Here is a 13,395-nt window from a genome sequence, read left to right as displayed (position 1 = left end):
GCAGTATGTGGTGGAGCTCAGGGATCATTTCACTGATCTCATGGGGCTGGCGCAGACCAACCTTAAGGCAACTCAGACCAGGCAGAAGAGCTGGTATGATAGAAACACCCATAGTAGAGAGTTCATCCCAGTGCATATGGTGCTTGTTCTGAAACTCACTTGACAGAACAAGCTCCTATCTTCCTGGTCCAGCCTGTGCACAGTTCTGGTGGGTTAACGATACCAACTATGTGCTAGGTTTAGGTTAGAGGCAGAAAACCTATCACATCAATATGTTAAAATTGTATAATTCGAGTGAACAAGGTTCTGCCTGACCTCTTTCAGGAGCCTGGCAGGTAGGCTCTGTGGAGTATGTGGGAATCAGTCTCAAGCTCGTAGCACCCCAGAGAAAGTAGGCGAGAGTGTTATTAGGGAGGTATGTGGATCTGTTCACGGACAAGCCAGGCAGAACCCGTCAGTCAGAAGTCCCTCCACAAAAATGCCTACCAGGTCTCTGCAGAGGTAAAATGTAGTGTTGAGGGGGATATCCAAGTCCCTGGTCATCACCGGTATTTCTGGTGCCCAATAAAGATTACACCACTTACTGCACCGACACACTTTATTCGAGCAAATACCCGGTATGTACCTGGCAGATACCTGGAATGCGCCACTCCTCACCTCTAACAAGCCCCGTTGCATTTGCCTTCCCAGCCTGGGTTCATGCCTGGCTGATGGGCGGCTGATCTGTTAAATGTTAATGATTAGGATTTAATAGGCTGCAATGCTTCGCGTGTCTACCAGATGGCATAAATTCATGAATTGTAATGCAGTATATATATATATACTGTGCAGTATTGCAGCCAGCGGGAATAAAATGCTTCAATCCCTGCCTGGAAAATACCTCAATGCACTCGGGCAGAAAACAGTCACAAACCTCAATACACCCGGGTATACCCGAATTCGTGGGACTAGCCAAGCTCGAATAAAGTGTGTCGCCAGTGTAGTTCTGCAGGGACTACCGACAGTTAAATGCTCAAACTGTGTCATATGCCTATCCGATGCCCAGCATAGATGAGCTCCTAGTTGAGCTTGTGGGTACTAGGATCCTGACAACTATGGATCTCAGCAACGGATACTGAGATATTCCATTGACCCAAGTGATAAAGAAAACTTTTGCCTTCATCACCTCAAGTGGCACACTGGCTACCTTCCAGTGCCCGGTCTACCAATTGCTGGAAGCGATGTAGGCATATGCCAGGGCGTATCTCGATGTACTATCTGTCTTTAGCAGTTACTGGGTTCCCATTTGACCCATGTAGTGGCTGTTCTAATCTTGAATCAGGAAGCAAAGTTAACCCTGAATCTTACCAAAAACCAGGATCGCATGGTAGTGGTCCTATACCTAGGACACTGAGTAGGTGGCGTGCTCAAGACTGATATGGCTAAACTAAAAGCCATAATTCACTTGCCCGTACCCCAGACCCAGAAGCAGGTGTTGGATTTTCTGTGGATGGCTGGGTATTAGTGAAAATGTGTTCCCCACTACATTACCTTGGTCAAACTCTTGACAGACATGGTAGTGAATAAAAGGGAAACTAAAGTGGAATATCAGATGCGTAAAGTATCAAATTAATATAAGGATTGAAGTAGTGCCTTAAAAATAGTGAATTACTTCGAAAATTGTCATTCTGCAGCCAGAATATAAGGGTCTCGAGTCCCCTATGATCAGAATGAAAAACAGGAAAAACTCTGGTGCATGAATTCAAAAATCTAATCTAAATACAGATCTGTCTGTGCCGAGGTGGCTATGGATAAAGCATATAAATAGTGGATACACAGTATTAAAGATACATTTATTAAATACATAAATAAAAAATAATAAAAAAAAATAAAATACAAATTTGTATGCCTGAACCTAGATCAAGCTTAATCAATTATAGATTGCAATGTATATTTAAATTTTTTTTCCCAATTAATAGGATTGTCCAGTCAACTATTTACAAGAAAAGGACTGAGATACAGTATAAGGGTATATATGGCTTGTTCCTCCAATTAATCTTCAAAGGAGTTTTCCAAAGCTGTTATGCAATTTGTAATATTTGCTGGATAAGCGCTTTACCCTTAAAAATGGGATTTGAAACGTAGAGGAATCAGAATCCGACATGATGCATAATAAGCTCCTCCATACAGTGATCTGGTCTCTGGAGTGAGAGACCACATTCCAAGCTCTAAATCCGATCTTGGCAGCCCCCAACTACACTAAGCAGTTCCTTGTGCAGACTGGCGCATCTTCCTATGGCATGGTGCTGTGTTCAGCCATGTTGGGGCAAAAATGAGGTATTCCACCTCGTAGTCTACCTTAGCCACAAACTGCTAACTCAGGAGTGTGACGGTCTGGGTAAATATGGCTGCTATTAATGAAGGTCAAGCCTGTCATTACCCCTACCTGTCAATAATACACTTGTATTATGTTATGTGTACTTTGCTGATTTTTTTAAGAAAAAGGTGGAGTCCATACGGCAGAACATCCCATCTGTTGCCTCCTCCCATCCCACAATGCTTCCCAACTCTCCTCCTGTCTTTCTTGACTCTTTTTCTGCTATCTCGGAGGAGGATGTATCACTGCTGATCTCCTCTTCGCCCTCTACCACTTGCCCACTTGACCCCATTCCCTCCCATCTCCTAAAACCTCTTGCTCCTTCTATAATCCCTATGCTCACACAGATCTTTAACTCTTCCCTCTACTCTGGTACCTTTCCTTCATCCTTCAAGCATGCAACCGTTATACCATTACTCAAAAACAGCAAGCTTGACCCTACCTGTCCTTATAACTATCGACCTGTCTCCCTCCTGCCTTTTGCCTCCAAACTCCTTGAACGTCTTGTATTCTCTCGATTGCTACACTTTCTCAACACCTATTCTGTACTAGACCCTCTACAATCTGGCTTCCGCACTGCTCACTCTACTGAAACAGCCCTCACTAAAATAACTGACGACCTCCACGCTGCCAAAGACAGAGGTCATTACACTCTGCTCATATTACTCGACCTCTCTGCAGCATTCGACACCGTGGACCACCCTCTTCTCCTTCACATTCTCCATACTCTTGGTATTCGGAACAAAGCTTTATCCTGGATCTCCTCTTACCTCTCCCATCGTACCTTCAGTGTCTCTTTTGCTAACACCTCCTCCTCCTCTATTGATCTCTCTGTGGGGGTACCCCAGGGCTCTGTCCTGGGACCCCTACTCTTTTCTCTCTACACACTCTCTCTAGGTGACCTAATCACATCTTTTGGGTTTAAATATCACCTCTATGCTGACGACACACAAATTTACCTTTCAACCCCTGACCTTACACCTGCTATACAGACCAAAGTTTCTGAATGCCTCTCTGGAATATCATCCTGGATGGCCATCCGCCGACTGAAACTTAACATGGCAAAAACAGAGCTCCTTATACTACCTCCCAAACCTGGCCCTACTACATCCTTCCACATTGCTATTGGAAATACGATCATTCACCCAGTAGCCCAAGCACGCTGCCTAGGGGTCACACTTGATTCCTCTCTCTCATTCTCCTCTCATATTCAAAACGTTTCTAAAACTTGTCGCTTTTTCCTCCGCAATATCACAAAGATACGCCCTTTCCTCTGTTACTCAACTGCTAAAACTCTGACTCAGGCCCTCATTCTCTCACGTCTCGATTACTGCAACCTCCTGCTGTCCGGCCTTCCTACCTCTCACCTGTCTCCCCTACAATCTATCCTAAACACTGCTGCCAGAATCACTCTACTCTTTCCTAAATCTGTCTCAGCGTCTCCCCTGCTGAAATCCCTCTCCTGGCTTCCGATTAAATCGCGTATCTCACACTCAATTCTACTGCTCACTTTTAAAGCTTTACATTCTTCTGCCCCTCATTACATCTCAGCCCTAATTTCTCGCTATGCACCATCACGACTCTTGCGTTCTTCTCAAGGATGTCTTCTTTCTACCCCCTTTGTATCTAAAGCTCTCTCCCGCCTCAAACCTTTCTCACTTTCTGCCCCACACCTCTGGAATGCTCTTCCCCTCAATACCCGACTAGCCCCCTCGCTATCCACCTTTAAGACCCACCTTAAGACACATCTGCTTAAAGAAGCATATGAGTAGCACTGGATAATCATGGACACATGAGACAAAGCTTGGCCTCCTGCAGACGCACTTACTAGTATTCCCTCCTACTGTCTCTGTACGTTCTCCCTACCTACCAATTAGATTGTAAGCTCCTCGGAGCAGGGACTCCTTCCTTAATGTTACTTTTACAGTATGTCTGAAGCACTTATTCCCATGATGTGTTATTTATATTTGTTATTTATATGACATGTATTACTACTGTGAAGCGCTATGTACATTTTATGGCGCTATACAAATAAAGACATACATACATACATACATGTGTATGTATAATGTATTATGTCTTAACCTGGCTCCAGCACCTCAGGGACCAGGGTTTAATTTTGTTTGCAAGAGAAATTGTGCAAAAACTGTGACATCACCTGGCCCTGAATTTTTTCAATGTTTTGGGTTTCGTGTATAAAAAGTTGGTGAGGGAGACCCCTAGTTAGACTGATGTGAGCCATAACAGTTGCAGAAGTTATTGCAGACATCCTCATATCACATAACAGCAACAAGGAGTGCAGAAAAAGAACAACCTCCTACCATACAGCAACAACAAGGAGTGCAGTAGCCCCCAGGGAAAGAAACCCCCTCCCTTTTATTACTGGTTAATTTGGACCAAACCAAATTAAGTATACCCCACAGGGGAGTTGTCTCCCAAAACTTACACAATTAGCAAACATAATACAATTCACACAACATACAATTTTCTATAGCAAGCCCCAAAATAAACAACAGTACTTTTTACAAACATCCCATGCATGTCTTTATTCTGCAAAATAAATGACATTCAGTATCACTTACTTTAATTCCCCCCCCCTCCATACCATGGTATAATCCACCCTGGATGGTATGCAGGAAGGAAACGCCCTTTTCCTTTTTAACAGAGACTGCACATGGCTGTGTAACATCAAACTGTGTTTAACACCAACCACACCTGCATTGTACTGACTGACCTCAGGACACCACATTAAAGGTTAGTAAAGTTTCAGATAAAGGAAACAAAAAAAAGATCGCTGGGCCCAGCAAAAAAGACAGAGACAGAAAGGTGGTGCACTTAATGCCAGAAAGCAAACATGCATTTAACTTCTACAAAAGTGCAAGCAGCCCTGTCACATACCAGTTAGGTATGTGTTGTCTGTTTATACAGTATGTCAGTTGTGGTTAACTTTTTTCCAATAAATTAATTTATAAACTCTTTGTTTCTGTCTCACGAGTGGATCCCTGGTAATAGTCCTGGTCTCCCGTGACAAGGCGGTCACCCTCACCACGATTGAGAGTGTCTGGCGATTGTATGGGCTTTTAATAAGTTTCATGTTAATGAGTGATCCTTTACTGTGGTCACGGACAACAACCCCATGAGCTTGTTTGGATGCTATTTCATTAAAGTGTTGCCCTGCAAGAATGTGACTTTTTCCATACAACACAAAAATGTCAGCAAATACAGCAATGCAGATGGCCTATTCTGGTAGTATGACCTCAGCCCAGACAAGATGGAAAAATTTGTCCTTGACTTCAGGGACCAACCCCAGAGCTCTTCTTTTGAAGGGGGAATTGTTATGGTAGGGGCCACCTGGCAATTACATTAAAGATTAAGCCCATCAGTGTAATGGCTTACCTGTGTAATATTATGTTGTCCTTTTAAACAATTTATTCATCATGTAAATGTACTGTGTAATGTATTTGTATGACTCATGTGTGTTGGGCTGGTAATTCACTTAGCCAGCCAGCACACAAAGGAATTTTGGCCTGCTATGTAAATATGGGTTGGGTGAAGTGCTTGAGATACTGAAAGAGTGGAGAGGGGTGTTTACTCAGGCCAGGGAAATAGTCACTCCAAAATCGGAGACATTGATCATCCCCAACACGTAGGACAGGAGATATCAGGCTGGCACTGGTAACCATTGCTGGGTCTTAGCCCTGTCAGCACAATTCCCATTGGTCAATTTGGATTTCCCACTCACCTTAAGCATGCTCTTTTGGGATGTCTTAGAGCACTGTTCCCACCCACGGCCCAGATTTGTCCATCACGATGAGCCCTAGCTCTATGAATAGTCAGTTTGTAGCATCCATGTCCTAATTGGTCAGCACCCAGTCTTCCATGGTTTTAGATGGAGACTTGGAAACTATGAATCCTTCTGCTGACCACAGTTCAAGAGGCAGTTGATGTGTTCCTCCAATGTTTTTCCGGAGACACACATATCTAAAACAAGGCTCGGTTGTAGAAATGAGCTGGACTTTTGAACTGGCTAGCAGGCTGCTAGAATCCCTATGGTATAGATGTACCCAGAAACTATCGTTATTTGAAAGAAATTATGTTTAAAATATGTCTGCGGTTGTAGATCACATTTTTGAGATTGTAGTACTCTGAGGCCCTAGGGGAAGAGGTGGTGACGTTGGCATAGTTACATCGTGCCATGAGGTCATCACGCCTCCCTTCAGGTTTAAGGTGAATAGTTTGATAGGAAATGTAGTTCTTTATATGAGAATGTTTTGTTTTAATACCACATATTCTGGGAACCAGACACACAGTGATGTCAGTTCCAGGGATGGTGTCCGTCGGCATGTATAAAATATGGGGCATGTTGTTATTCTTTGAACACCTACCTGATGAAAGGCAATGTGGGCCTGAAACGTAGCATTTATTGGCATTTGTGCCAGATTCCTGGTCAGTAAAGACAAATATTTATCACGATTGAAGTCTTCTTGTTATTTTTCTCCACATGCATTAAGCAATCTGAAACAGTGAGTCTTTGAATTTGAAGTGTGTTGCCCCCTCTACATTTTTGGTTTCCGTTGTTTGGAAGCATGGTTATGTTTCTTGACGGTCATGCACTTTATACCAAGGTATGATTAAATATTATATGGATTCATTTCCTATTGACTTTACAGTAATATGCTAAGTCACCATTAGTGGTACAGCCCCCCCATATAGTCTTTTGTATTTGTGCATCTCTTAATTTGTTTGCTAACATTCTATTGGCTTTATTGTCTTTCTCGTAATTTCTTTGCTTAGTCCATAAAATGGCTATTTCCACTTTTTGAGAAAGCTGTAATTAAGCTTCCCTCTAATTCCATGAGCTTTTAGGAGATCAGTAGGTTGCCTTTTAAATGCTGCTTCTTCATTTTGTAATTTGTTAGACAGCTAAATTAATTCCACTATTCTACTCTTCCCCTGGGCAGATGCCATACTAGTAAATGATCCACCTCACGGGCTTGCCATATAGTTGCTATGGAGACTTCCCCTGTGTCATTCATTTAAAAATAGTTAGATAAGTGTTCCTCTATTTTTTGTGTCAAAGAATGGTTGTTAAGGAAAAAAATCATAACGTTTTCAAGTTCTTTGCGGATCCTCCTTTGGACAGAAAAAAAAGAACAACTCCACATGGGCATGATCCGGTCCCGTGATATTACCTATTTTGACTGAGATAAATTTGCGAATAGGTCTTTGATCGGAAAGTAGGTAATTAATCCTTGAATGTGTTTTATGTTTATGTAAGAAGAAGCTGTAATCATTCATTGTAGGATGGGTAAGTCTCCATTCATCTAGAAAAGCATTAATCATTATTTTTATAAGGGCAATTGTGAGTCTTTTTGGTTGTGTTGGGTTAGTACATAAGGCATTTAACAGAGTATTCAGTAGTGTTGAAGTCTCATCCTAAAATATAAAAAAAAAGTGAAAAATATTATCTGAAAATGTAGTTGAAAATAGCGTGCATGAAAAACAAGTTAGTGTGACAAAGTTGACAATGTTAGTAATTCTTAGAGTTGATTCAAAATCTACTTCTGGATGTCCTCTTGACAGTATAATTCTGTAAAATAATTGTGTGATAACTTAGTTACTGTACTTAATGATAAACCAGACATAATAAATGCTTAAATGAGCCATCCAAGTTTTTTTAACAGCTTTGAAAAGGTGGTCTCCAGAGCTGAAATCAATGTATGTATGTATGTACTGTATGTCTTTATTTATATAGCACCATTAATATACATAGCGCTTCACAGTAGTAATACATGTGACCATCATATAAATAACAAATAATGCAAATAACAGATCATGAGAATATGTGCTTCAGACATAAATGTAACATTGTGGAAGAGCCGTCCCTGCTCCAAAGAGCTTACAATCTAATTGGTAGGAAGAACGTATAGAGACAGTAGGAGGAAGTTCTGGTAAGTGCGTCTGCAGGGGGCCAAGCTTGATGTATCATATGTATAGTATAAGGTGGGTCTTAAAGGTGGAATGTGGTACAGCTCCAGAGACCCCCTGCTTCAATCCTGTATTAAAAAACAAATAAGGTAATTCTAAAACCTATAAAGGATATACTGTAGAGAGGAATATAGACAAGTTGTTGGTACATATTCTTTCCTCGGCAAAACCAGTTATAGCTACAGTAGAAGCTGGAAACAAAATGACTTGCCAACATTAGCAGAGGTTAGAAGCAAGGTAAACTATATAATTGTGATGGTGAGGGGGTATCCAGGCTCTTAATAAAGGTCAAGCCCTGTTTTAGTTACCTCTGATCCGAGTATATGGGTTCAAGAGAGTCAGCTCTTGAGCTCAGTAATTCTGTATAGATACAGTAACCTGTAATTTGCAGCAATAAAGATGTTCTGTGTTTTTACCTTTCCAGGGATACCAGCAAAGCAGGGATTGCAGGGGGCATGAGTTTCAAGGGGAGTTTTGCGGAGAAATTGTTGTCAGAATGTGCCTAAGTAGTTGGGGTCCGTAGTTTTTGGTTCCCCTAAAAATGTACCTGGGAATCATGCCTAATTCCCGTATACATGTAGGCACATTATCCCGGCAATATCTACCATTGAAAATGCTTGCGCAACTCACCGCTAGGTTCCCTGCTTCAGCATAGCCCAGAAAGGTAAATGGGCAAAGTTATGAAAAGTGTCACTGTAACTATATGGGGTCACTAGGTTAAGGGGGATACCCCTGTTAATGCCCAGGTATTCTAGAACATATATTGTGGTACATGGGTGCTCCAACCATATATGAGGTTGTGAGAGGACTCTGAGAGTCCAGTCTAAGTTCAGTAGATAGTGTATGGGGAATAAGGGTTGATAAAAATAAAAGTGCATCTTTCTATTCTATTCCCCATGCCCAGAGACTTAGACAGGTATTAAAGAATAGTTTATTAATACTGTGAAAGTGCTGTTATGTACTGTTGTGCACTGTATTTGACCTGTGACTTTCGGAACCGATGCCCACACAGACAGTCAGTGCTATCAAGTTGGTGCCAGTAAGTCTAGTGGACATCGGGGTTCAAAGTAGCCAGAGGATGCCAGAGGTGTGAAAGCCATTTCTGTAGCAGGGAAGGGCTCAAGTACCCACGTCCTGGGAACAGTGGCAGTCATCCAGGTTGCCACTTGTTCTGCCAGACCTGGAGCCTGACCCAGCGGGTGACATGAGATAACCAGGGACAGAGGTGGCAAGCTTGCGCAAGTCTCTTAGCAATTTCAGATTTCCCGCTGACCCGGCTTTTTAGACTGGCTTGGCTCTGATTGGCTACAGAGAACGTTCCCACATGCTGATTGGCAGTAGTATTTTGTGAATGAATCTCTAAATACTATTAGAAATGTTTGAGCCAACCAGGTTTGACATTTCTAGTGCCAGAACTGCAGACAGGCTTTTCAAAGATGCTCTTGTGCGAATAGCAGAGCATTCGGCTTAGATTTCAAGCCAGGAAAGTCTGCCCGACAGATTCTAAGTCCCGTTTTTAGGGACCAAGTTCTAATAATCGAACGTAGTGGTCATGGCTGAAACTACAAGCCAATTTTAGTTCCAGGAGTTTGGTATTATCCCCCGGTCAAAAAGAGTCCAAGTTTTAAGAAGAGATGGGAGCAGTGGTGTGTGGAACTTCACGACGATTTGGGAACAAGAGAATTTTGGGCTAAATCCCGGTCAGGGAAAAACTCTTATTTAGAGTTCCCTGCACCTAGAACAGTCTAGTTTTTGACCCCCAGTAAGTGTGACTTTCATCTGTATTTTGTGTTTCACTGTGTGTATGCCTATTTCTGTGAATAAACTGCAATTTATTTCATTATCTTATTTTGCTCAATGAATGATCCTGGTAAAGGTGTACAATAAACCTGGTCTCCCGTGACAATAATGACCATGGAAAAACGTACTAGTCTAATTCAGGACAGTTATGAAGGAGTTTTGAAGATATGAGAACCATTGGTGACGTACTATGAAGCTACTGTTCAATGATTTTCCACACAAGAATTAAGCGACCACGGTGCAACCCAAAGTGAAAAGCAACTGAATGTATAACAAAGCATAAATAAATGCCTGTACTAATAAAGGAGATAATATGGAAATGTACCCTCCCATCCCCACAATCCCTTCTTTTCTTTTGTATCTCTCCGCCCTCCCTAAATATAACTTGTAAAAAGAAAAACCCCAATAAAATATAAGTAAAAAAATAAACAAATAAGGCCTATGTTGCCTCTTTAGAGTACAATACACTGTCTATATGCCTGCAGGTCTTTCAATGTAGGTGCATGCATGGTCTATTGAATGCAAATACAATCTGTCTTTCAATGTAAGTCATGTGTGGTCTATGGAATGCAAATACAATTTGTCTTTCAATGTACTGTAGGTCCATGTGTGGTCTATGGAATGCAAATACAATCTGTCTTTCAATGTTGGGGCATGCAGGGTATATGGAATGCAAATATAATCTGTCTTTCAATGTAGGGGCATGCAGGGTATATGGAATGCAAATATAATCTGTCTTTCAATGTAGGGGCAAGTGTGGTCTATGGAATACACATACAGTTTAAGTAATTACATGTAAGTGCATGCGTGGTATATGGAATGCATATGCGTGTCATTTGTGAATGATAGTTCTATGTAAAGTAACATTTACCTTGCTTATCCCCCGGGTGAAAATTGGGTGGCAGCAACCATTTGAACCCATAGTAGAAGTTGGGATGTAGCTTTATGTAGTTTGGGGAGTTCATTGGTCCGTCATGGAATTGGGTCATATACTCGGCTGGTATCATGTATTCGGATAACATAATTTAGTCAGCTGGCATCATGTAGGCACCTGGCATCATGTAGTCAGCTTGGGGCAGTTACTCGGTGGGACCATATTGGCGTGACATGTCTATTCAATCTATTTCTCCTTCGAAAGCTGTTATGATCAAACATACCCATCCACGATGTGTGCAGTGTCTAGTGCCTATACACACTATACTAATAAAGCCATCATTAATGTTTAGGTTGTGTCTAACAGAATTCTTCCAGCCTTGTTGATCACTGTTTTAGAATGGGTACTTGTTAATGATATAATAATATATGTCTTGGAGAGTTGCCTTCTTATCTGTTCTATCTTGTATGGCACAAAAGATCATATAAGCATAAGTGATGGGCGGTTTTATGTAGCATGTAGATGTAGACAGTGACATGCTGCCTCTAATTTGTAACTGTTATGAGAGATTTATTTCTCAAATGCATAATTATTTTAGTTAAGTAGGTCATTTAACACAGATAGACACTGTTTAAAGTGATACATGTCTACATTGTACACTATCTTGAATCTAGACACCTGCATATTACTGCAGTCTATCCTTCAAGGATACTGAGTATACTGTAATAGGTGTACAAATTCAGTACCCCACTTGCCGACAATGTAGTAAATTCCAGTAACATCAATAACGGGACATATAATTATTCAGGCAAAGAACTGATGATGCTGCTGTTACCCCGTACTTCCTGGCACATACGTCTGCAATCAATCACGCTCCATCTGTATATGGTAGTATATGTCAAGTTGTTCAATCATCGCACCTACCATAATGTTATAAAACATAAACTAATATGTTCTATATTATCACCTTATTATAGTTGCATCCACGTCTACAGCGTCTAAAGCGTTGGCCAGGACTGAACATGTGGGTCACTCTTCACCAGGTGAAAAAATTATGTTCACATTTCTTTAACTAGATTGGGCAGGAAAAACATGCATGTAGTCTAATATACATGTACATTAATGTTTTTCCCAGCTCTCAATACATAAAAAATATGGATAATAGCTTTATAATCATCAATATCTGTAAATAAACATGGAATGAATTTACACCGTCACACAACATTAAATAATGTATATTCAAATAAGATGAGGTTTGTAACCTATATTACTGTAGGTCCATCAGCACTGGACATGAAAGTACACAATACAGTATATGCGACCTTCAAGTGCAAATACATGAATTAATCAATTTGTTACTTACAGTAATATACACTTCACTTACCATATACCTTTCCCCTGCAATGGATGTTAAAAAGTGCAATTCAAGACTAATGGGAATTGCATATCTGAAAACATTACCGGGAATGTTTTGATTTGTAACATTCATATTACTCAACAATACTCATCCATAGTAAATAGTATCCACGAAACAACATATTAAAAGAAGTTAACACAATTTGGGAGCTATGTGTTTATCTAAATGAAACTTGCCTCATCCAGTACATTATGTTTTTATTTATAACTTTCCTAATTTGGACTGTAAATGTCACATAATATTGCACTTGTCATGCATCATACCAAACACATTGTAATTAACTAATAATGAATATATTTCAACATTGTTCAGTATACCTTTTAACAGCAAAGTATCAATAATCATATATTGTTTAGGGAAAAGCTGGAATGTTCTTGTTATATTATTGTAAATGTTTGTTGCTGGCTTAATGCACCCAAACTCATACAACATTGATTAGCCCCTTCAGAGTCTGCAGAGTATGTGACACGGGAAGAGTATTCTGAAGCGGTATATACATTCGTACTAGAGCCAACACCACAGGACCTCCCAGCTCAAGAATCAGTGGCTTCTCATGAACAGCCATATGAAGCTCCATGTGCAGCTGTGATGAGCTTTCCACTGGAGACCATGCAGCTCTACAGTACCTAGCTCAAGTTATGCATCAGAAGCAACTGATGCGTAAACTTGCTCTGCTTTACCAAGATGTTGCACAGGTGAATAGGAGCTTCTGGATCAAACATCACAGTGCAAAAAAAAAGCTGCTTTGGATAAAAAATGTATGAGGCAGCTAATTAAAATGCAGAAAGGACGACTCAAGGGCAGTGAGAAAAAATATGCCATACTAGAATAAGTCCAAATATATCTCCTTTCACTGCAGAATTTCAATTTATACAACTTAAGCATAGAAAATTGCCATACTTCTTTGACATAAGAAATTATTGTGATTTTACATTAGTCTCCCTGTCAGTTCAGAGTAAT

Source organism: Ascaphus truei, chromosome 2, assembly GCF_040206685.1.
Source record: "Ascaphus truei isolate aAscTru1 chromosome 2, aAscTru1.hap1, whole genome shotgun sequence".
In the NCBI taxonomy this organism is placed as follows: domain Eukaryota; kingdom Metazoa; phylum Chordata; class Amphibia; order Anura; family Ascaphidae; genus Ascaphus; species Ascaphus truei.
This window is presented reverse-complemented; position numbering follows the sequence as displayed.